Source organism: Haliotis cracherodii, unplaced genomic scaffold (assembly GCF_022045235.1).
Source record: "Haliotis cracherodii isolate W230 unplaced genomic scaffold, xgHalCrac1.p SCAF_27, whole genome shotgun sequence".
Taxonomy (NCBI): Eukaryota; Metazoa; Mollusca; class Gastropoda; order Lepetellida; family Haliotidae; genus Haliotis; species Haliotis cracherodii.
Window position 1 is genome coordinate 4,767,309 of NW_027266283.1, and position 24,247 is coordinate 4,791,555.

At 39.2% G+C, this 24,247-nt stretch overlaps 1 pseudogene; it reads left to right on the forward strand.

Annotated features, from left to right (window-relative positions):
- The first annotated feature begins 15,255 nt into the window (after positions 1-15,255).
- On the forward strand, positions 15,256-18,811 carry LOC139473105 (uncharacterized; annotated as a pseudogene).
- Positions 18,812-24,247: the final 5,436 nt, after the last annotated feature.

Genomic DNA, 24,247 nt, shown 5'->3' on the forward strand with positions numbered 1-24,247 from the left:
AGCTTCGAGTGCAGCGTCAAACGCGGGCCTGTAATCTAACACGCGGGGACTGACCAATGAAATCTAAGAGGTAGAAATACCGGTAGACGCTGTTGCTTGATTGACAATCTGTAGTTGTCTAGCAATCAAATGTGCATTCATAATATCCATAAAAGAAAGGCTTCGGCATAGGACGGAAATCTAATATCCATAATCTTCATGTGTGTCAATATAACTATTCTAATGACTGCAATTTGATGAAAATATACAGTTATTAATCAATAACTGGTTTTTGACATTCAAATGATCATGCAGCTTGCTTTCACCAATTGGACGTTGAAATTAACTTTCGATTTGGCTGCAACGAGGCTCAGATTACTGCTACCCTTGCATACATCTCCATGGCCAGAAGTTACATTATCTTCAATTAAAATGCTCTCAAAAACGTTTACTGTGACCTCTCGGAACCTGGCCTAGACGATAAATCCTGTAATACACGTCCATTTCCTTGCTTTTGGCAGGCTTGGCAACAAAGTAATCATTTAAACATCAATTCAGAAACGGCCATCTGACACAGCATTTCTGCAAATTACACCACAGAGATCTATTCCATGGATTCAGTTTGTCATGGACATGTTTCTATAAGATCAACTGTATATTGTCATTGACCTGCATTAACGGAGGAGTAACACATCTCCTCAACGAAACAAATAAGAGACATTAAGCTATTCGATCTATTTTGGGCTCATTAGCTTGAGATTGAAAACATGTCGTTGATTTCATAACTCGATGAATCGTCCAGAATGAACCACTCCCTCACTCGAACTATTTTCTAGCCTTACCGGTATAGTTACACATTCCCAAATGAAATAGCTAGACCAAAACAAAACAATCATGGGAATGTATCTATCGTTTCTGACTTATACAAGTGTGTGCTGTTGTTTATAAACAGATACTTAAATTTCGCTTAAGTTGAACAGTAAATGGTTAAATGATGCATAAACCCAATCTTAGAAATGACAGAGGGAACTCCTTTTACTTGTCACATCTGTATTTGAACGGAATCTTGACTTTTGCCTCGAGGAACAAATAGCTGATGGCTTCATGAAATAACCTTGCAGAAATTATAAAAAGACCTAAAAGTGTTCTCTCTTGCCGCCTGTAAAAAGATCTATCTCACAGAAATGATTGGCACATGGTTGCTTGGAGTGGGATTACATGATCATGTCGCATTCAAGTGTATCTCTCAAAAATATTGTCTTTTCTGTTCGCCAGAGCGATGAATATTGTTCTGTTTTGCAATTGGAAGTAATGTCATTATGGGAACAACATTTCAAATGCTATGCCTCACAAAGATACATGATACGGTTTCCTTATGTGAAAAAAAAAATGTTTAATTGTTCAATTGTGATAAAACCCCTAGCAATTATGCCGTTGTATCTTCGGTCTTTCAACAGTAGGATTCCCGTGGTGACCATTAATACAATGCGTTGAAGCAAGTTTGTTTGTTGTTTAACGCAGCACAAAGCAATATTCCAGCTATATGACGGCAAACTCTACATAATCGAGTTTGGACCAGATAATCGAGTGATTGACATCATGAGCATCGATCCACGCAATAGGGATACGATGACATGCATCAACCAAGTCAGCGAGCCTGACCATCCGATCCCGTTAGTCACCTCTTACGACAAGCATAGTCGCCTTGCAAGCACGGGTTGCTGAAGACCTATTCTACCCGAGATCTACACGGGTTGTTTAAGCAAGTGATCTCAAAAGCGTTCCTTACTTTCAATTATCTTACAGATTAAAAACTAGCTCTATATTAAACATGGGTCCAATGTGTGAAGCCCATTGCTGGTGTCCCCCGCCGTGACATTGCGGCGTAACACCGTACTCACTAACTCTACATTAAAAGCATGATACGTTGAACAACCATTTTCTTGAAGATGGATGCGAACTGTCCTTCCAGTTTAACTTATATCTATTAAAGTGTCTGAATCCTTGGTTTGTGAAGCAACTTCCACAGCCTAGTGATTGGTGGTGACGTGACAATGTCATTTTAATGTGTAAAAATCAATTATTACTTCCTCAGTTTTCTTCACGTGGAACGATACTTGTCTTCACGCACGCCATTTTGTAAAGTCACTGATTTTTTCTGTAATGAATATCATTGACGCGTACAAGACCAACCAAAGCTGCATCGTCAGCAAATTTGATAATCAGGCAATGGTATTCGTGATCATCTATTCATCATATAATGTAACATGTTCAATAAAAATGTGTCATATTTTTACGTCAGGTAGTTTCTGCAACGACATCATATCTGGATTGTGATTTCATGACAGGATCTTAGAACCATGTTTGTTTTTTTACGAAACAGGGTCCGAGCTCTATTTGCTTTCATTGTGTGGCGTAGAAATACAACGCTTGTTGATGAGGGCTAAACGGCCAGGATCGACTATTTACAGTAGATGGTCTGTCTTTACCTTAAACGTAATCTCTATCAAACACTACCATGTATAGTCAACCTTAATTGCAAACAGATGTACAAGTGACAGAGGTTTTAAGACAAATGCTCTAACCCTACGCCTATAATCACCAATTCCCAAAAGTCCGACGTTTCTCTTCGGAGCCGGCTTTGTCCATCATTTGGGTACTGGCATTAATCTGAGTGTGACCTGAATTGTAAACACCTTGCCGATCAGATTACGTCCGTGTCCTAGTTCCTGTGTATTCTCTCTTTCGGCAAATTATCTCTCTTGTGTACACTGTAAGATACATCATTGAAATGGTGTTAAAGCTGCATTGACGTTTTGTGTTGGGACATTATATGTCACATTAAAACGCTCATTGAATGGTAAACAGACACTTCTTTCCCAGACGAGTGTTCGATTTACTGTCCTTTTTATAAGTAGCGTAGACTGGAGATTAATTTGTTTTGAATGAGGCTGAAACTACTTCAGTATTGGCTTGAGTATTTACTATTCCTGTGAAATGACTAAACTCTGCAGATGTCAATGGCATGACATTAGTAGTGATATATATTCTCCTTTAAGACACCACACGTAACACGTGGTCGTGATCAGAATCACAGTTTTACTTTTGTCGCATTATCAATCCATTGTTAATTCATTCACTGTGTCTTTGATAATTAATAATCTACAGGTACTAATTCCCTCATGTTGTGTTCCTTTCATTCATTTATTCCCTTATTTGGGGTATTTGTTTTTTATTTGTTTTATTCATTCACGTTTTTCTTTCAAGGGCAGTTTCATCAATAATTGCGTAGGTGATCATATTATTATTTCATGTTTTATTCAAAGTCGGACATATTCCTGATCAAGACGTTGTGACTGGATTTTTAAAAAGTAGTGCCATCGTTAATGTTGAATTATTACAAGATTGGTCACTTTTGTCAAGGATATAACTCTACTATAGACATTTAAAGGCGTTTATTATGTCAAAGATCGTTTGTGTCGCCTGCATATTGGGCAAGGTTATTAAACCATGTATATCTAGAACCATGCATTGTACAGATATGTTTGTTCTTACACACTCTCCGCTGATCGATCACTAACGTGAACAATATGGACAATTCATTAAACTTAAATTAGACAAGATACATTTCTTTCACTTTGGATGTATTGTCTGATGGAAATATCCTTAAGTACAAATTGGTTAACTCCTCTCTCGCTCATACAACCTGTGTAATCTCCCACTTCCTCCGAAACACGTGTACACCAAATCATAAAGTTAGATAAAAATAGTGAACACTGTATTTAAATGTTTCAACCAGGCCCTGTTTGGCTGTATACGTGTCTTGAATGAATCAAGAGATGGTATGTCTAGAATATCTATACATATACATATCTATAACTCTAGCCTAACAAATGATATGTGTGTATTTCGCAGTATCACAAATCTAAACTGGAGTAGTGGTTATTACATGCATGTCTGGCTGATACTGAAAAATAGTTATTGAAAAACTGATCGCGTCAATGCATCCAGTCGTTGGTCTAGGGACATGTATATTTATACTTCTGTAGATGTGTTTATGCATTAATGTGCCCGTACCAGTATGATTTACACTATTTGTATCTGGTCCATGGTATCAAAAAATAATCAGTGAGTGAGTGAGTTTTACGCCGCTTTTAACAGTATTCCAATTATATCACGGCGTGTCAGCTTAATGTGGGAGGAAAGCCCCAAGTGATGCAGGTCTCAGACGTTTACCACTTCGATGAAACCCACGAGCACGGGTATGGCGCTGACAAACCTAGAAACATAATTGGGGCGAACCGGGAATCATAGGTTTCTGGAGTGCCCGAGGGACGCAACACTGCACAGCGAATCGCGGCGCCTTAGACGACTGGGCCACCCGTGGTGAAAATTATATGAATGGATCACTGAAAATCAGTGATGACGTCAGGTGTTCGCGAAAAGGGTAAGCATGTCATGTCCCACCGGTAACACCCACCTCTCACACAATTAGCATAACAATGTATGTGTTTGTTGTCTTGCACCGCACAACAGTACTCATGTCGTCTTCTGTAGCATGTAAAACGAATGATCCTCGGCGACTTAAGTGAACTGAGTCTTCACCCACGCCTCTCACGTATTCTAGATAAGAATATAGATTTGGCAAACATCGCTACTGTGAACAAGCGAAGACGCTTCTGGGCTCATTCAGAACAGTCACAGAGATAAACTGTGAAAGCAATTTCGCACGGACACCCTATATATATGTAGATACATGAATCAACTTCAGGCTGAAGTAAATTTGAAGTATGCAGAATATTTATGCAGACTCATTTTCAACATTGTTACGTATCAAAATCAGCAGTTAATCCTAGATCCTATGAATTCAAATTGACGAAAAGCGAAATGAAAGCAAACTGTCTGTGCATTCTTGTTATGTCGTTCTGCGGAAGCATGTCTAGACGATGAGTCCAGCAGAACACTGGCACATCCACAGGACTAATGCTGTAGGCATTAATGGCTAATTTGATGTCATCAGATGGCTGATTAAGGTGTCATATCAGATCAATTAGCTCTTTTGGCAGCTGGGACGAGGATGCGTGGAGAAGGACGTAAATATTTAGGCTCTGCCTTTGTAAGCTTAGCTGAACTTGCTAATGTACAAGCTACGGAAATCAATTTCGCTATCCATTCCCACTGAACCGGTAGTCGTTTTATGTATCAGATACGATTGGAAGGATAAACGGGAATCGAAGGCAGATAGCTCTTGATACTGCTGTATGAATTATGTTCTGTTCAATGATCATTTTCAACAGTCCTTACTTTGAAATTCGGTAGCCTATTCATCATGTTTAATAAAGATCAGGGGACACGGGTGACCCAGTTGTCTAAGGCGCCGCGATTCGTTGTGCAGCGTTGCGTCCCTCGGGCACGCCAGAAACCTATGATTGTGGGTTCTAATCCCGGTTCGCCCCGATTATGTTTCTAGGTTTGTCAGCACCATACCCGTGCTCGTGGGTTTCACCGAAGTGGTAATCGTCTATGACCTGCATCACTTCGAGCTTTCCTCCCACATTAAGCTGACACGCCGTGATACAACTTGAATACTGTTAAAAGCAGCGTTAAACCCAACTCACTCACTCACTTAATATAGATCAATGTTTACAGACAACAACAAGATCACTTTATTTTATTCTACATTCTGTTAACCAGACGATTCAAACGACAGCTGGGGCAATGGAGTAGCCTTGTTCTAAACGCCCTCGCTTATAAGGTCGAAGACCCGGCTTTCATTTCCCGATTTCCCCGTGGGGACCCGAGAATAAATAAGAATCTGTCCTCAGCACCCCATTGCTGGTCGTAAAAGGCGGCCGAATTGGGCAAACTGTTTGTCGTGGGTTGCGCCCCTGTGTCGGTGGAGGACGGGTTTCTGGTGGTTGAGGGCACTGGAGCCAGGAACTGGTGTTCTTTTGCCCAATACACCACTTTGACCCTTACTTCACCTAGACAGGTGGTGGAATTGGCCCGTTTCTATCAATCGGCTGGTCACGCCATGCCTTCTGCTTGAAATGTTATATCAAACAGTTTGAAATCACGAAATATAATAACCGTATTTATGCACATCTGTATTTTGCCTGGAGTCCTATGCCAGAAGGCGGTGGCTCATGGGCCAATGTAGTGAAATGGACCTATTAATTCTGTGCTTCTTGGGAGAGGTGTCATGGGCCGAACCAGCCTGGCACATATTACTTTAGTTCTTATAGCTATTCAAATCTATATTTGCTGGAGCATAATGCCAATGTAGCCCTGGGGTTGCAGGCTGGCTTCCACTGCGACACCATCCTTGTTGACGCTCGATGGTTGGTGGAAAACAGGGGAGCGGAAAACTATTCCTTACACAATGTATCAAAACAAACAATCTGGTTCATCCAAAATATTAATCGTAGACACGCAGATTCTACACAAATCTCCTGACATATCTGAAGATTCTTGGCCAAGGTTCATCGTCATGGCTTCTGCAGACGGTAATCCATTGCGACTCAATCCTTTTGCTATCTCACTTGGCATCAAAGGTGCATGTGGAGAAGTAAGGAAAAGGTACCTTTTCACTTTTTCTCTTTCAGTCCTTCTCACTTCCATTAAAGCCAGATGCTTCACCATCTGAGTGGAGGTCTATGTACCTAACCCGCAATTTGGACATGATGCCAAGTATTGTAGTATCAACGCAGCATGCTTCTGTTGTAGTTGAGCTCATGACAGCTCCAAATGCTCACACAATCAATTTTGCTAACTGCAGCGGAGAGCGTACGGCATCTTCTAAATTATGCCCAAAGTTTGAAATTGAAACAAAAATTCTAAAAATTAAATACAGCAATATTTCTTATCATGAAGCAAAAATGTTAGCACCTCTTCAATCACAAACTCCATTGACTAAAACGTATTCAGCTGCAGTTCCCTCTCCTTCACCAACCAAAACATCTGTTCAGTGTTAGACATCGATCTCGTGGTTTAATGATCAACAGATCATCCCTAATCCCATTATCTCTGTGCCAGGTACATCAACAGCAGAGACTCAAACAGATGTTTTACCATCTAACCAGGATTAGAATCTTCATCAGATACTCATGATGCCATGAAACAATTTGAGACTGTTGAGGGAACTGCCCACCTGACAAAAAGGAAAAGAAACAGATAAAGAAAAGAGCCAGGGCCCTCCAACACAGGTGTCTTCTCATTTGTCTAACCCTGGTGAGGTTCATTTGAAACTCTGGAGATGGAGGTCACTCCTTCCAACTCCATACCTGGGAGTGGTCCTCCCTCACGTTCCAGATCACCATTTGAGCCACCATGAGAACATGGAATTGCAGAGGACTAAGGATTATTTTCAGTGATTTGCATTATCAATACAAGATCACAAACCTTGAGCATTTTGCCTCCAAGAGACTAACTTGAAAAATACTGATTCAATACAATGCTTATCATTTCTTTTCACCTTGGGTGCTAAAGCAACTGGAGGTGCTTCTGTCTTGGTGAGACAGGGTCTTATTCACATCCCTGCAACTCTTGATACCCAACTTCAAGCTGTCGCTATCCGTATGACTATGCACATTGTTTTCTCTCCATCGTTTTCTATGAAGCAGACTGATCTTCAGACCTCTAGACCAATGACCCCGAAGCCATGTATTATTGTGGGCGATTTCAATGGACATAATCCGCTTTGGGGCTGTGCGCATACAAGTACCAAAGGAAAGACCGATTTGTGCATATATAGTTATGTTTCGGACACTTATCTACATCCTGGTACAGGTACTTACTCTTCTCTGGATTTGTCAATTACATATTCCGAAATACGGAATGAATTTGAATGGACGGTCCACGATGACCTCTGTGGAAGTGACCATTTCCCTACTATTTTAAAGTCTGTGACCGTATCTGTTGTTCCTCCATCATCAAGATGGAACTTCAATAAAGCTAACTGAGCCTTCTATGGAACTCTCTGTACAAACAAACTTAAACCTAATCTTTTTATTGGTGTTCCTGATCCTACAAAATGTTTTCTTTCTGATGAATTAACAAAAAAATGCTGATGAATGTATTCCAAAGTCCTCTTCGGGGAACCCCACACACGAAAATCATGGTTTAAATGATGCCTGCAAACAAGCTAGGAAACCCAGGAAAAGGGCCGAGCATTATTTCCGCCGCCATCCAATGGTGCATAATCTAAATAATTCAAGATGATATAAATGCTAAAGCCAGGTTCATATTTAAACAAAACAAACGCCAATCTTGGCAACAACATGTCTCTAAAATAAATTCACGTACGTCATTGTCCGAAATATGGAACATGATTAAAACAATTAACGGTAAGGGTTCGAAAACTAGCATCCACCATCTTAAAAATTGGGATGACGTGTTGACAGATACTTCAGATATTGCGAATAAACTTGGTGAAACTAAACATTCTTCATCGTCGAACTATGTACCTAAATTCCAATCCTACCAAGAGCAGCAAGAAAAGAAATCTATTAATTTTGATTCAGATAATGGGGAAGATTATAATGAAATCTCCTCAATTCACCAGCTCCATACTGCCCTTAGGCAAGCTCATGATATTGCTTCAGGATCGGATAATATACCTTATCTTATTATTGTATTGAGTGGATATCGTCCCTGTCCCTGTCATTCAAAGAATATTTACATATACTACGCTTTTAAACGTAGAATTTTTGTCATTTTAATTGTGGATGAACTTACGTACAATCGCCAGCGACTGAAGGGATGGTGTAGATCCTGTTGGGGTCCATGCAGGCAGCAAAGGTGCTGTAAGTCCCACTGGACCCCAGTAAGATTATCTCCCTTCAGTGGCTGGCGATCTATAGCTCATTTTATGTTGTATTGTTACGTATGGTGTTATATTTTTATGGTTATCTACTAGTTTTAAATAAATTCTGTGATGAATCTAGTTATTTACCGTCCTTCGACGACAGGTTGTTATTCAGTCTAAATATATCTATTTTGCATATAGTAGTTTTTCTCGTCACGATATAGCTGAAATAATGCCGACGTGACATTGAATTCTAACACACTCACTCACACTCATTCCCCGATTGGCGACAATGTGTGAGGCCCATGGCTGGCGTCCCTTGCTGTGATACTGCTGGAATAGTGCTAAACGCGGCATAAAACCAGATTCATTCACTTATTCAATCGACATAAAGTAATAAGCATCATCCATTTTATCATGACACCATAACAGACCAGAATGTCTAAGAGTTTTAAGAGAAACTTACTGATATAACCTTTTGGAATTAAAATGCCAGTTTTACACTATCAAGGATAGACTTTCTGTGTTTACAGGAAGTAATGAGACACTTGTGGAATAAATATCATGTGGATTCGCAGAAAATCAAAGGATGTGCTTAAATAATTTGCGAAACATCAAAACATTTTTGTTTCATTCATTCAGCGTACTTACCATATATTTTGTAATATCGCTATCTTAATAAGTTCAGGACAATTTATCAATAATGAAGTTTACAAAGAATATAGTATGTGAGATGCTGGAATTCTTTATTTTGGAAATAGCTCGATTCTGGTTGGTCAATCAGTGGCTATTAAAGCACAATAAACCCGCCACACCGCGGAAGCTAATATTCATAGAATAGTACTTTGTTCAGTAAATGTCGGTAGGCATATTAAAATGATTGTATCTATTATTACGGGTGACAAAATACAAAGTTGTGATTACTACAATATTAATAGGGTGTGTGGCATTACATTTCGTGAAGAAAACACGATAGAAATCTACAAAGAGAATGTATTTAAAGTTTTGGGGACATCAGAGATTATCAACCTTCCCTTTTTGTCGAGCTGCTTAAACCTATGGCGCCTACATTTCACGATTTTTGTAGGTACTCAATCTAAAAAAATCAAAGAACAACTTATGACTCTTGTCAAAATATGTTTGAACATTCAACTTTGACGCATCAGTGAACAAAATACAATTCCTATTTTTACTTGAACCACATGTTCCCGCGTATCACCAGATCTAATTAAGGGGTATCTTGACGGAGCTTGTAATTACATTTTGTTTGTTGTTTAACGCCGCACTCAGCAATATTGCAGCTATATGACGGCGGTCTGTAAATAATCGAGTCTGGACCAGACAATCCAGGGATTAATATCATGAGCATCGATCCACGCAATTGGGATCGATGACATGCATCAACCATGTCAGCGAGCCTGACCACCCGACCCCGTTAGTCGCCTTTTACGACAAGCATAGTCACCTTTTACGGCAAGCATGGGTTGGTGAAGACCTATTCTACCCCGGATCTTCAAGGGTCGCTTGTAGTTACAAATGCACAATCGCGAAACATGGTAGCATTCTGAGTACCGATTGTTAAACTCACCAATCACAGCTCTGTACCAAATAACACTTACTGGAACACAGCATGCCAAGTCCAACTGTCTATGAAAACGTTCACGAGAAAATATTTAGATTGTTCGCCAGTTTTGATTATGGGCGGATTTGGTTTTATAAAGTTCAACGTCTGACACTATCACCCAATCACAGATTGTCGGATCACTACGCCGGAGCGTGTTAGAATCAGTGACTTGACTTTTAGAAGATGGTGTTCATAACAGAAGGTTAACATGTGCAAATTCAAAAACAGAATCCTACACATATAAAAGCGCATGTATGTGTATACAGTGCAAAGGGTCATTTATATCCGAATGATGTGATTGTTAAGTTTGTCAGTTTTACACTTTTTTCATTAATTTATTGAGTCATTTATTCTTAAAGTTATGACAAGTCATCTGTCCTTATTCCACTGCTACATGATTCGTAAACCGACACAAGGAGTTTCCCAGCTGCTAATTAGCAGGTGAACCAACTGAATTATCTTCTCAAAAGTTTGTTGGATTTTAACTTCCCAAAGCCAGAAAAATATAATTTTTGTGCAATTGGAAAAAAAAATGACTGCAATACAATAACAAATGTTCCATGTTGCTCCTTACACGTATAACTGAAATGAATTCATACATATTTGATCATTGCATTATATTTTGTTACAGTAATGTTCATAATGCATATTCTGACACACCTGTGGGTAAAACCCATTTGAGATAACTGGTATCAAACATATGTGTGAGATCAACTTCCAGGCCCGTGATTGGCTACTCCATGGTGATGACCTGAGGTCAGATGATGACGGACTACTTTTCTGAGAGTCATTGATAAGTTGCTCGTGCTTCAGCCAAATGTTCACCTACGCCTGTGTTGAACCACAGGACCATGTAATTATTGATAGAAATAATAAACAAGCTTGTCCTCGTCTGCGAGTTTGTTTGTTATTATTATCAGTTACATTATCGTTGTTATGTCAACGTTGTCGTCTTTTAGAGTGTAAACCCCCTGGATGCCAAAGCGAATCATATGTCCCTCCTCTTCAACCCTCACTTTGAAATCGAATAAAATTCAAAATACATCACGCAAACTTATACACTTCACAGTTTTGAATTCCCCCTTCTGTTTATCATTTATGGTCATTTTAGGAAAAGCAAAATTACTGAAAGTGCCTTCTGAAATTAGGTACATCGTAAATCTAGCCGAATAACAATTCACGGCGTTATTTACTGTGTGTTTAGAAATCTAAATATCGGATAGGACACGCTTACCTCTTCGCGAGTACCTAGTATCATTTATTTACTATTTGAAACTGATTCATATATAATTAAAGTAGAAAAATAGGACATTAGTGATCACGGGTATCAAATCACTAATGCTAATTCTGAAATGTCGCTCATAAGCCTAGAACCGTTTAGAATGTTTTGGAAAATACGCATACACGAACGCCATATTTGATTGTGTTTACAAAATGCCGGTTATGAAACGCCTATTCGATCAGGTACATTTCAAATTCAGCTGTTATACATGCATCCCTGAATTCCTCATACATTTTAGAAACAAATTACAAATGGTCTTTGTTACCAAAGCAAATTATCTGAAATGAAATCATGCGAAATATATTATGTGTGGAAACGAACACGGTGCTCGGAAAACTGTATGTAAACTGCTGAAATGTAAAAAATGCAAAATTCATATTTAACACTGTGTTGCATGTTTAGAGATACTTTCGTAATTATGGAATTTCAAATATAAACATTACAATGATGTGGTAAATTTAACAGAAACCGTAAAACTTTCCGTCCTGTGTGACGCTAAATCACACACAACGACGACGGTAGTTATCTATATTTCTGACTAATTCTCTTTGTTACATTGGAAAAAATGGTAAACAAATAACAGTACACAGATTGTCAGAATGTTTCTGATTACTTACGTGACAAATTTATGTGTATACGATCCCTCACCTCAATCAACGAAAATCCTCCCCTGTGATCCCGCATACTGTTGTAAGTGAACACGCCATTTTGTAAAAGTCTGTCACCGGTAGTGATGTCATACGGAAGTAAACATTGTTGTACATATTTGGTAATTTCTTTGAGGTGTAAACTTTAAACTCGGCATCCAGCGTGTTCTTTATTTCTGTCTAGTTTGCATTATCATCATCGCCTTGATAATCCAAAGATAGGGCGGAAACCTTCTTGTGTAGGGTCATATTATTTATGAATAGTAAGCAGTCCATGGGACGACTTCACTTATGACAATGGTGTTATGTATTAATGCTCTAATAAAGTCTTAAATGTTCTGTACAAATCATAACGTGAACTGTTTTCCAAGTTACATTTCCACCTTTGATAGAACATATTTATTGCTATTTTACGTAAATCATTTAGAAATAAATGTTGATCACCAACAGATTGGTTAAGCCATATATGCCCATATCCATGTGAGAATAATAGTGTCCTTATATGCAATACCCATGTAACCTTACCGATACTATCTAAATGAAAGCGCATGCTATAAGCCTTTTTCGGAAGCCGACGTTCTGGCATACGGATGATATTAAACCAATATTTTACTTTATTTGCGAATTAATGTAAAGTGGGTATCTTCCACATTCTCCATATATCATATTATTTGGTGTTGCTATTCCAACGCGAAGAAAGCTTTTACATGCCAGTAGGTGAATTCTTTCTAAACATTCATATCTTCGGTAACCCCACACTTCAGATCCATATGATAGAATTGGCTGTATTTGAGTATCAAATAATTTGAAAAATACTTTTGGTGTAATAACTCCAAGTTTATGTGAAACGGACATTATATACACTCGTGTAGTAATCTCTATTTACACTGAATGCTTTCTTCCCCATGAACAAACAACATCATTTTGTTGTAGCTCATCAACGGCAAGTAATTATTCCCAGGAACATTCACAGAGCACTTTAATTTATTACTAAATTTAATTCGTATTTAAACGTCTTGGCCAAATTCCCCTTTTGTGACTTTGCCAGCCCGAGCAGAAATTCCGATTCACATGCATAACGATACAGATCCGGAAGGAGGGGAGCATAATTGGCGCCCATGGGGATGTCTACGTATTGACTAAATGTCTTACTCCAAAAGTATCAATGAGGAAGTCAAGCATTTCACATATTGTTTACTAAGTAAACTCCAGATGGTCTTTGCTTTCATGATTGACACACTGACCTGTACCTTACCCAATATAGATATGTTACTACATCTATCGAGGTATATAATAAAATCTTAAAAAGGAGCTTATCAAAACACGTCACCAAACGATTCAATCACATTATCAAACAATGAATGACGTGATAGGTTTTCTGTTTCACCACCATACTAATTTAAAAGACCCATATATTTCATATTCACAGCTATATGTGATCAAAAGTAAATGGCCGATTAAAAAAAACAGATGACTATTCATATCGGATGAATTTGTCATTATCAAGATGCTTAATCGTATGACTTGTCTGTCAGAAGAAGATGTTTCATCAGCTATCATTTCATCATATCGTTTCAGTATGTTTAATACATATCATGCATCAGTTCAACAGGAATATCACAATCATATCCCAATAACTATAGTAATAGCTATATACTGGTTATTCAAGTGCAATCGGGGCGGTCGGGTAGCCAAGTAGTTTAAACGTTCGCTCGTCACGCCGAAGCCCCGGGTTCGAATCCCGACATGGGTACAATGTGTGAAGCCCATTTCTGGTGTTCCCAGCCGTGATATTGCTGGAATATTGCTAAAAGCGGCGTAAAACCATACTCACTCACTCACTCACTCAAGTGCAATCATATATATGTAGTTTGTTCAAGAACATGCATTATTCAGTATTTAGGATTTAGAGTCATTTACTGTGAATTATAGTTGAGTAATTCAGAGTTATCCCAATTAATTGTATATACATGAATGAGAAATAGAAATGTAAAAATCAAGTTAAATACCCGTGGGCCTTTTTGTCATTATTTTTTTAGTGAGCATTGCAAATAAAATCATAAAAAGAGTCAGTTCATACAGAAACGTTACACAATGGTAGTACTTATCAGTCTTTTGTTTCATTGCCCTCTTTACATGGCACTATATAATCATCTCGCATGTCTGCATGAGCCATTTTCAATCTCGTAAACACCCAAGGAACTCATCAAAATGATATTTACATTTGCCCCAGAGACATGTAAATAAAGATGTCTTGGTTGGAAAGGTCTGTTGTCTGAGATGATGTGCATGTAGCGGGTTATTTTTCATGTATAATTATGTTTGACCAATCAAATCAGCTAATGCTATCAACACGATAGGGTACGAAATGTTGTCTTTGTGTCGGCACACTGGAATAATATAACTGTTCTGGTGGCTGTATAAAGCATGTGTCTAACTGGTGTATGGACAGCTGAATCAACAGAGGTACGACTCTTCGGCAGGATTCTGGAATCAAAAGGCAGCTTTGTCTACAAGCACACTGCAGGTTAAGTTGCCCATGTCTGGAGATTTCGAACAGTGCATGTTTCTTTTGATAACAGTTAAGTGTGACGTGTAATTTGACCCAGACAGCACCATACCAATTTCTCTCCCTCTCGTTGTTCAGCACTTAACCTTGTCATAGTCTTGGGTATTCTACTGTAGAGTGATAACGTTCGTTTGCCATGTCACCGTTTTTATACCCTTATGTGCACGGATATCATGTTTCATGTGCATTGCAAGGTTTCTTCACGATGCCATTTTACTCGTGCATCATCCCAAACGCAGCAACTGTACAACAATTCGACAATTCGAAAAATGTTGTTAACTTCCTTTGCAAAGTTAATGAGAGTGATGTCGCCTTTCCGCGTTCGCTTCCGCCAAGTAAACCTTCAAAATGGCGGCACATAACGACATTGACGTCGATGACGAATTCCATCAAAACAATGTTAGATAATTGCGTGAACGAAATTAAAAGGTGACTGGGGTAGGAGCACAGGTTTTAGCACGAGCGAGAGGGTCGAGGAAACTTCGTGTGGAAGCAACCATCTCCAACCCAGAAATGACGTTATATCTATGACACACCCAACGGGTATCGAATACCAGATCCCACTACATCAAGGTTTGGTTGGAACGATTCTGCTGAATCCTTACCGGACTTCTCAGAAAAGGAAATCTACGATTAAATAGTAGATAGCAAATGATGTCAGTGGTATTTTACCAACACAGACATGTTCCCAGCATAGCCCTACGCAACATCGATGATGACTGTCAACATATGTTTGTGAGATGCTGTGTCACATCATCACTGCCAACAGCGGATCCTAAGAAAAACCCTGATCACAAGGTTTGGACTGGTGTTGTTCATTCAGCAATTTGAACTTGTGTAGCCGGGTGTGACAGACAGACAGACAGACAGACAGACAGATATATATTTTAAAATTCGCGACGATAATTTCCAGAAAACCAAAGGTGGATCCAATAAAGTCAGAAGTCAGAAGAACCTGATGTCAAATGGCAGGAAGAGTCAACAAAAAGGTACTGGTACTACACAAGGTACTGTTGGAATACAGAATGAGACAATCAACAACAGATCAGTGTGTCCCAACAGCAACATGCCACGGACAACAATAAATATCAACAGATTTAATAGTCATGAAACAAAAAGTAATGTGGTTATGTTCTCAACAAAACTACCATGCATTGATCGTTGTTTTCCTGACTATATGTTGATATTAAATCGCGGACCTGTCAAACTACCTTTCATAAGTATTCCATGAACAGATTGCAAGATCAGTGGAGTGGGGTAACCTAGTGGTTAAAGCGTTCGCTCGCCATGCCGAAGACATGGGTTCTATTTCCCGCATGGGGTACATTGTGTGAAGCTATTTCTGGTTTCCCCCGACGTGATATTGCTGGAATATTGCTAAAAGCGGCGTAAAACCTCACTCACTCACTCACTCAAACATGGGAAATCTGCTTCTCCTTGTAATTTCTTATAAATAAACAAGAATATATCATAACATTTTTTTCTGTTCAAATTCTGGAAATGATAACATCAATGAAGAAAATCATGAACCCTTTATTTGTTTCACAACAATTATTTCTATGGGTATTTGATCCTGCCTGTCTTTTATTGTTTATCAGGTAACAGGATGTTTCTATATCACTGGTTAGATACAATAAGTAAAATAGAATTAGACAAGTGCTCATGCCATTAGTCATATTGTTCAAAGTTCAACTTTTTGAAGAACATGTGTTGTCTTAATTTGGACAAAAATGTTTGTCACCTATTTTGCCTTATATATGTAATATATACACAAGTGTTATCATGAAACCAGGTTTAACTAGCAGAAATATGTGACCATTTACATCTCGGGCTGCAATAACATTAATGCCTATCCTATTTATTACTGATCAAGGGACACGGGTGGCTGTGCAGAGTTGCGTCTCTTGGGCACGCCAGAAATCTATGGTTGTGGGTTCGAATCCCGGTTCGCCCCAATTATGTTTCTAGGTTTGTCAGCACCATACCCGTGCTCGTGGGTTTCACCGAAGTCGTAAACGTCTGAGACCTGCATCACTTCGGGTTTTCCTCCCACATTAAGCTGACACGCCGTGAACTTTAATACTGTTAAAAGCGGCGTTAAACCCAACTCACTCACTATTACTTATCAAGCAAGGAACTGTTATCAACATGATCAAAGAAGTAATTTTCATAAATTTCTTGGTCATGAAGATTAAGGAGCGGAAGCAGAGAAGTCAAAGCATTACAGAATTTCCAGACTTTGTTTCCAGTTTTTAAAATTGTTATTGGAATTATACCCCGCAAAATTTGGAAATCTTTGACACGTTCCATGTGGTTTTCTACGTGGATTCTCAAGTTTGCTATTCTCATAGTGTGTTCAATTTCTACAGCAGTCAGGTGTTTTCTCTTATGTTTGGCTTGAATGCGAAAGACCAGTTTACCTTCGGTCTCAGTCCGCGTCATTTCACATGATGCACTAACAGGATTCAAAGACTGGAAAATTACATCGTCAGTTTGAGTAGAAGCCTCTGACTTGCACTATTTCTGACTGCGATGATCCATATCTTGTAATACTGATATAGTCTCCACACAGTCTCACAGTAGTAGCAGAATAACTACTGCAACATTATACGACCTGTCAAAGTAATAAACAGTGTTTCAAAACCATAGATAAATACATTACTGACATTAAATGGAAATTAAATTTACATAAACTAATATGCTAAACTAAAGGCTAACATGAGTGTTTTATCATGTGTATTTGTCAAAGTTCTGTCATATTTTCTTCTGCTTCTCTGTAATTACTGGAGACTACACACTCTATTTTTTCCAATATTTTAAATATAACCTACCATAGTACTTCGACATGTTCAAGAAAGACTTAACAATGTTCCTGTTGTTCCTGGCACCTGAATGTTGTGGAATGATGTTCCATTTAATCCGAATGAGCCTCTTCCTGTATCTGCATTGTGACTGCGGAAGAATCAGTGTCATAGGCATGCTTGAATGGGGATCCATTAGGGCATCAACAAAGTCCGCATCAGACACTCGAAACGAATTTTCAACGGACAAAGACACATAATTTTTTTATAAATTCATACAATTAAGATGAACGGATATCAATAATTTTAAGATCAACAACTTGAAACGATTTTGTTTTTTTACATTTAAAGTTTTGCAGAATGACAAAAGATTAAACACATGAAATGATCTATCAGTATAGCCAAAATCTTATACGAATCAACATAACTCACTGTGCAAGTATTGAAGTTGTTCTTGGGAAACATGATGGAACATCTTTGCCACCCACGAAATGTTCTGAGCACACGTTTGTGTGCTTGGTCACTGTGGTGTCTTTTGCCACTAACCAACTTGTAAGTCGCTTCATCCACTCTTGTCGTAGGGACTTGCTTACTGGAATGACGTGTAGGGATACGTCCCCTCCACCGACTATCGTTCCCCTGAAATTGCTACAAATACAGCAGTATTGCATCCCCATTTTTACAGCTTCGAAATGGCGCGCTGTTTTCGGTGGAAGTTGACAGTACTCGGCGGAAGTTCTTCCTCACTTTTGAAGACTTCTAACTCTACACGGATATCTTTAAACACATTCTATGGCTTCAAATGATATTTATGTCATGTGAAGGACATGTGAAGGACATAAAAAATACATTTCCTTCCTCTTTTAGTGCTATAATTGACGCTGAGCCGAGACACAGACACTCTTCAAAACACATGCGATACTTTCAGTGTTACCCATTGATTACTTTGTATATGACTGAAGTATAAACTGTGCAAAAACGAATTAGCTATCACTCGAATGCATAAATACATGTACGGATACGCGCTATATGTTCCTCAGTGGTAACGATATGAATCAGTAAGTTTTAATAACATAAATATATCAGATAAAGTCGTCAGATAGTCTTTGATGGTTAACGCACGGTCAGCCTTATGTAGTCTAAGTGTCAACTCGATCCAGATATCTCCGTTCTCTGTAATCTCCTTCGTTTGATGTACAGGAAGGTTGATAATTTAGATGTTCTGGATAATCAATCAGAGGACCAAAATGCCTATGTATGTCATGATCATCTTGTAAGTGATCAAGAATTCACCTGATAAAAAAGTAAAAAACAATTCGGCTGCATACAATAGACAAGTATGTCTAAATTGAGGCACTTCAGTATATTGTTGGACATCAAAGTACATTGCCTGGATCAACGTTATCTACTCGTGTGATGCTCACAGTTTGGACACACATCTGTCATGTAACGTACCAAGTTATGAGACAAGTCTGTATCATGTATATCACACTATCAGTTAAATCGCAACATTTAATCAAATAAAATTGTCAAGCAATTGGTCAAATAAAAACAGGGATTCAAATTGTTTTACCTACATATGTACGCTACCCTATTCCCATAGACACGTTGATCACTTTATAATGATCTGCAATCGTCGCTTCCATGGTACATGTATTTCGAAACGGTTATTTTCTTCATTGTGGTTATTTAAGGATTGACTGTGTTTTTGTTTCGGTCTATTTAGGTATGAATCGGCAAATCGATGAGCAAACTTGACCTGATAGTTCATTACTACACATATATAAATGCAGATTACAAAAATATCATGATATATGGACTGATTTGTATCTTCCACCTATATTTACATCACAAATTGTATTGCTATTTTGCGTCAACGCATTGAGAAATGCATCTAAATTCCTCGGACGTGCATCGGAAAATAGTCTAGACTATTTGTGAAAAACTTGAAGGCTGACGCACAAAGCAATAAATGAACAATTTCTTCCGTAATTAGTAAGGCAACATATTTCTAAGTGAATGATTGATGATCTGCAGGATGAATGAACCAAGAAGAGTGTTGATGGTTCAGAGAGGAAGTTAGCATTTCCTCCCTCCCACAGCCTTTCGCCTTGACATTTTGGCACTCACTCAAAGTGTTATGTACTTACTCCCTAAACAATAAAAAATATATTAACTTTCAAGTGGATAAAACTGATAAATTAATCCCCGTCTTTGGCGATAACTCCGTTCGCATTGGTCGATTTCCGGTATGGGGGCTGTTGGATAGCCTTGTGGTTACAGCGTTCGCTCTTCACACCGAAGACCCGGGTTCGATTCCCGACAAGGGTACAATGTGTGAAGCCCATTTCTGGTGTACCCCGCCGTGATATTGCTTGAAAATTGCTAAAAGCGGCGTAAAACCATACTCACTCACTCACTCACTCAGTATGAATAACTATCAAACAGTGATGGTACCAGTTGTTCGCGAATGGTGAGCGTATCCTGCCCCCGGGGACACTAGGAATGCACCAACAAAATCACAATGTGATAAAGAAGTACATCACAGTTAATTTTGCCTGTAGATATATTAACCTATGGACAAGCCAGGACTCTCTAGACAGTTCTCTAGGATCTGTTGATGAATATCGTATGAATACACATTGACGCTTATATGTTCCGCTCCCTATATCTAACACCACGGAGCTGTAAGTTTCACAGATATGATGACTCTCAGTATCTTCAAGTAACAACCACCTGTGGGAAACCCGGAGCAGCGAGTCGCCTGACACGAGAATCGGGTGGTTACAATATGTGATCTCTGTGATTCTGGCATTCGTTTGTTTTTGTCTGGCAACGCTGCACTGAACAATATTCCAGCTCTGTGATGGCGGTGTATAAATAATCGAGTCTGGACTTGTCAATCAAGTGATTGCCTTCTTGACTTGATTTGATTTATTTGTTGTTGAACGCCGCACTTAGCAATATTCCAGCTATATGACGGCGGTCTTTAAATAATCGAATCTGGACGAGACATTCCAGTGATTGATATCAAGATCATCGATCTACTCAATGGGGATACGATGTCATGCATCAACCAAGTCAGCGAGCCTGACCACCCAATCCTGTTAGTCGCCTTTTACGACAAGCATATAGTCGCCTTCTACGGCAAGTATGGGTTGCTGAAGACCTATTCTACCCCGTATCTTCACGGGTCTATGAAAAGAACATCGATTCGGTCAACTGGGATACGATTAAATGCAATCAAACAAGTCACCAAGCCAGACCACCTGATCCATTTCGTCGCCTCTTACACAAGAAAAGCTTGACGGGGACGCACATTCTCACACGGATAACTGGCATTCACTGTTAACTGCAAATAACTGCTTACTTGGGTTATTTGGAATATTGATACCTGAAGTATTGTTTTGCGCCGCTTTTAGCAATATTCCAGCAATATCACGGCGGGGGACACCACAAATGGGCTTCACATATTGTACTCATGTGGGGAATCGAATGTCGTGAGGAGAGAACGCTTTAACCACTACATTACCCCACAGCCCCTGGAGTAACTTCGGAGATCTGTGTTATTGCAATCTGTAGATAGCTGGATTAGTACTAACTATGGATAGCTGGATTAGTGCTAACTATGGATAGCTGGATTAGTGCTAACTATGGATAGCTGGATTAGTGCTAACTATGGATAGTTGGACTAGTGCTAACTATGGGTAGCTGGACTAGTGCTAACTATGGGTAGCTGGACTAGTGCTAACTTCAGACATATGTCGACCAGTGAAGTTCCGGGGTAAAATAGTTCTTCAGCAACCCATGCTTGCCGTAAAAGGCGACTATGCTTGTCGTAAGAGGAGAGTAACGGGATCGGATGGTCAGGCTCGCTGACTTGGTTGATGCATGTCATCGAATCCCAGTTGCATGGATCGATACTCATGTTGTCAATTACTGGATTGTGTCGTCCAGACTCGATTATTTACAGACCGCCGTCATATAGCTGGACTATTGCTGAGTGCGGCGTTAAACAACAAACTACAAGCCATATTGACATTATCAATGCAGTACGAATTGAATTGTTTACTGATACCATTCCAACGTGTTTCCTGTTACATTTCGTTTGGTTTAACGATATAAAGAATCAAAAGCGTGAAAATGAAATCGATTCAAACGTAACCCTACCTAGTTGGTAAGTTTGACTTAAATATTTTCTAACCGGTAGGAAAATGACCTGAAATGATTATCACCAAACCACCTCAACGATCTTGATATTACATTCCAATGAACACTCACTCCATTTCCGGTAATAAACCTTATTCCTTAGCAGAAGCTGACTCAGCATTTGACTTGTTTCCTTTTGAGGCGGAGGACTTCAACTGTTTCTCTCAACCTGCAAGTGGTCTCTTTTCTCCCCTCTACCCCATCTCACATGTCCTTCTAATTAGCTGGTCTTGTAAACCTGGTACTAGGTACATGTACATTTGCATGTGGAAAAATCAAAGAAATCAAAGAAATTTTTTGACAGTTTGAATTCCACTGATGAAGTTTGTCTAAGATTGTATCTCATATAAATTATCAATCCCTCACTGATTATAATATTTCAACAGCTGCTTCGTTCTGTTTCATTTGGCTTTCGTTGTTTGTGTTTCCTGGAACAAGTGTTGATCATGTGTTCGATCAAGCTATCCCTTGTGCCAATCGCTGGAGGCAGTTTAAGATAGGTCTGTTCTCAATCAATAAAATATTTGCAAGCTGTCAGGGTGTATCCACAGATTTGATTTTGATTCCACCTGACTTAATGTCAAGTGCAATATTCAATGTAGCATAAGCTCTTGTTGTAGATGGCACAAAGTCATTTTTGTTTGTTTAGCGGTATGTGAATGTTTGGAGAGGGGTTGTAACTTTGGTTTTGGTTTGGTTTGTTGTTTTACGCCGCACTCGGCAATATTCCAGCGAAATGACGCCGGTCTGTAAATAATCGAGCCTGGACCAGACAATCCAGAGATTGATGTCATGAGCATCGATCCACGCAATTTGGATCGATGACCTGCTTTAACCAAGTCAGCGAGTCTGACCACCCGATCCCGTTAGTCGCCTCTTACGACAAGCATAGTCGCCTTTTACGGCAAGCATGTGTTGCTGAAGACCTATTCTACCACGGATCTTCACAGGTCGGGTGGTAACTGCAGGTGGATAGCATGAGGCAAAAAGTGTTCGGTTGGCGTGAAATCTGAGAGATCTGTATCGCTCTGTATACTGATGTACGACTGTCATCAACTGTATAATTCTGCAACGAAATGGAAAAGTAATACATTGCATATACATGTCTGATATATGTATCCGTGAAAGTGTATTTTCTTGTAATTTTCTTTTACAACCCGAACGTTTTCAGAGTTACCACTGTGCTGTTGTGAGCTGTCAATGTTATTAGAGTTTATACAGAGAGAGTTAGCTGTGTCAGGAAGTGCGTTTGTTGTTTTGTATGGTTTCGGCTTGAACGTGCTTCGTATTCTATACTGATGGTACTTACCAAAGCAACAGTGACATGCTTTACTTCCAAGAAATGAGACCGCCTCCGTGGTCTAGTGGTAGAGCGTCCGCCCGGAGAGCGGAAAGTCCGGGGTTTGAACCCCGACCGTGTCATACCAAAAGACGTTACAAGATAGTACTTGTTGCTACCCTGTCTGGGGCTCGGCATTAAGGGGCTAAAACAAGGACTGGTCGGCTCGGAGTCAGTATACTGTGTCTGAGTGGAGTAATCATAATAAACTGTGGCATGGTATCAGTGTGCTAGCACTATAAATCGGCATCACTCCGGACTAGTACAAGCAGCCACACACACACACGTGCATGCACGTCGCTATATAAGTGCAATAATCTTAAACCCCATTTCCCCTCACTTCACCTCCAAGAAATGATGCATTTGGATGCATCATGTCACAGAATAAAGCAGTGTACGAGAAAATGGCAGAATCGAATGTGTATTGAAAGTGCAAATGATGGTCCGATGCTTGTTTGAAGCATGTGTTTGTACTGTTTCCTGAGCAGCTGAATCAATAGAAGTTCAGGGCTCGGGCGAGACGCTGGAATCTGAATGCAAACTTGTCTCAGTTACACAAAGAGAGTGTCCAAGAACGTCGACAAAGATGGATTATCACAACCTTTTTGTCTTCCTATAGGGATACTTTATTTAACTTGCCTATGTCCATGTCTGGCAAGGGTACCGTTATCAGTTAGGGGCAGATGGGAAACTGACAACGGTTTAAAGGGCAAAACATTTCATTTATACTGTCAAACAAATGTTAAATGTCATTTGATCAAGTATTATTATTCTGTACAATTATGTACATTGAAATATATACTGTCGATGTTTATCTATTCATTATTGTCATCTATTGTTGAGAATAATGGACGAACTGAAGGGGTTTTTGTAATTTTTATTCATACGCCATAATTGTGTAATTATGTACAATTTTGTACATTGAAATATATACTGTCGATGTTTATCTATTCATTATTTGTCATCTATTGTTGAGAATAATGGACGAATT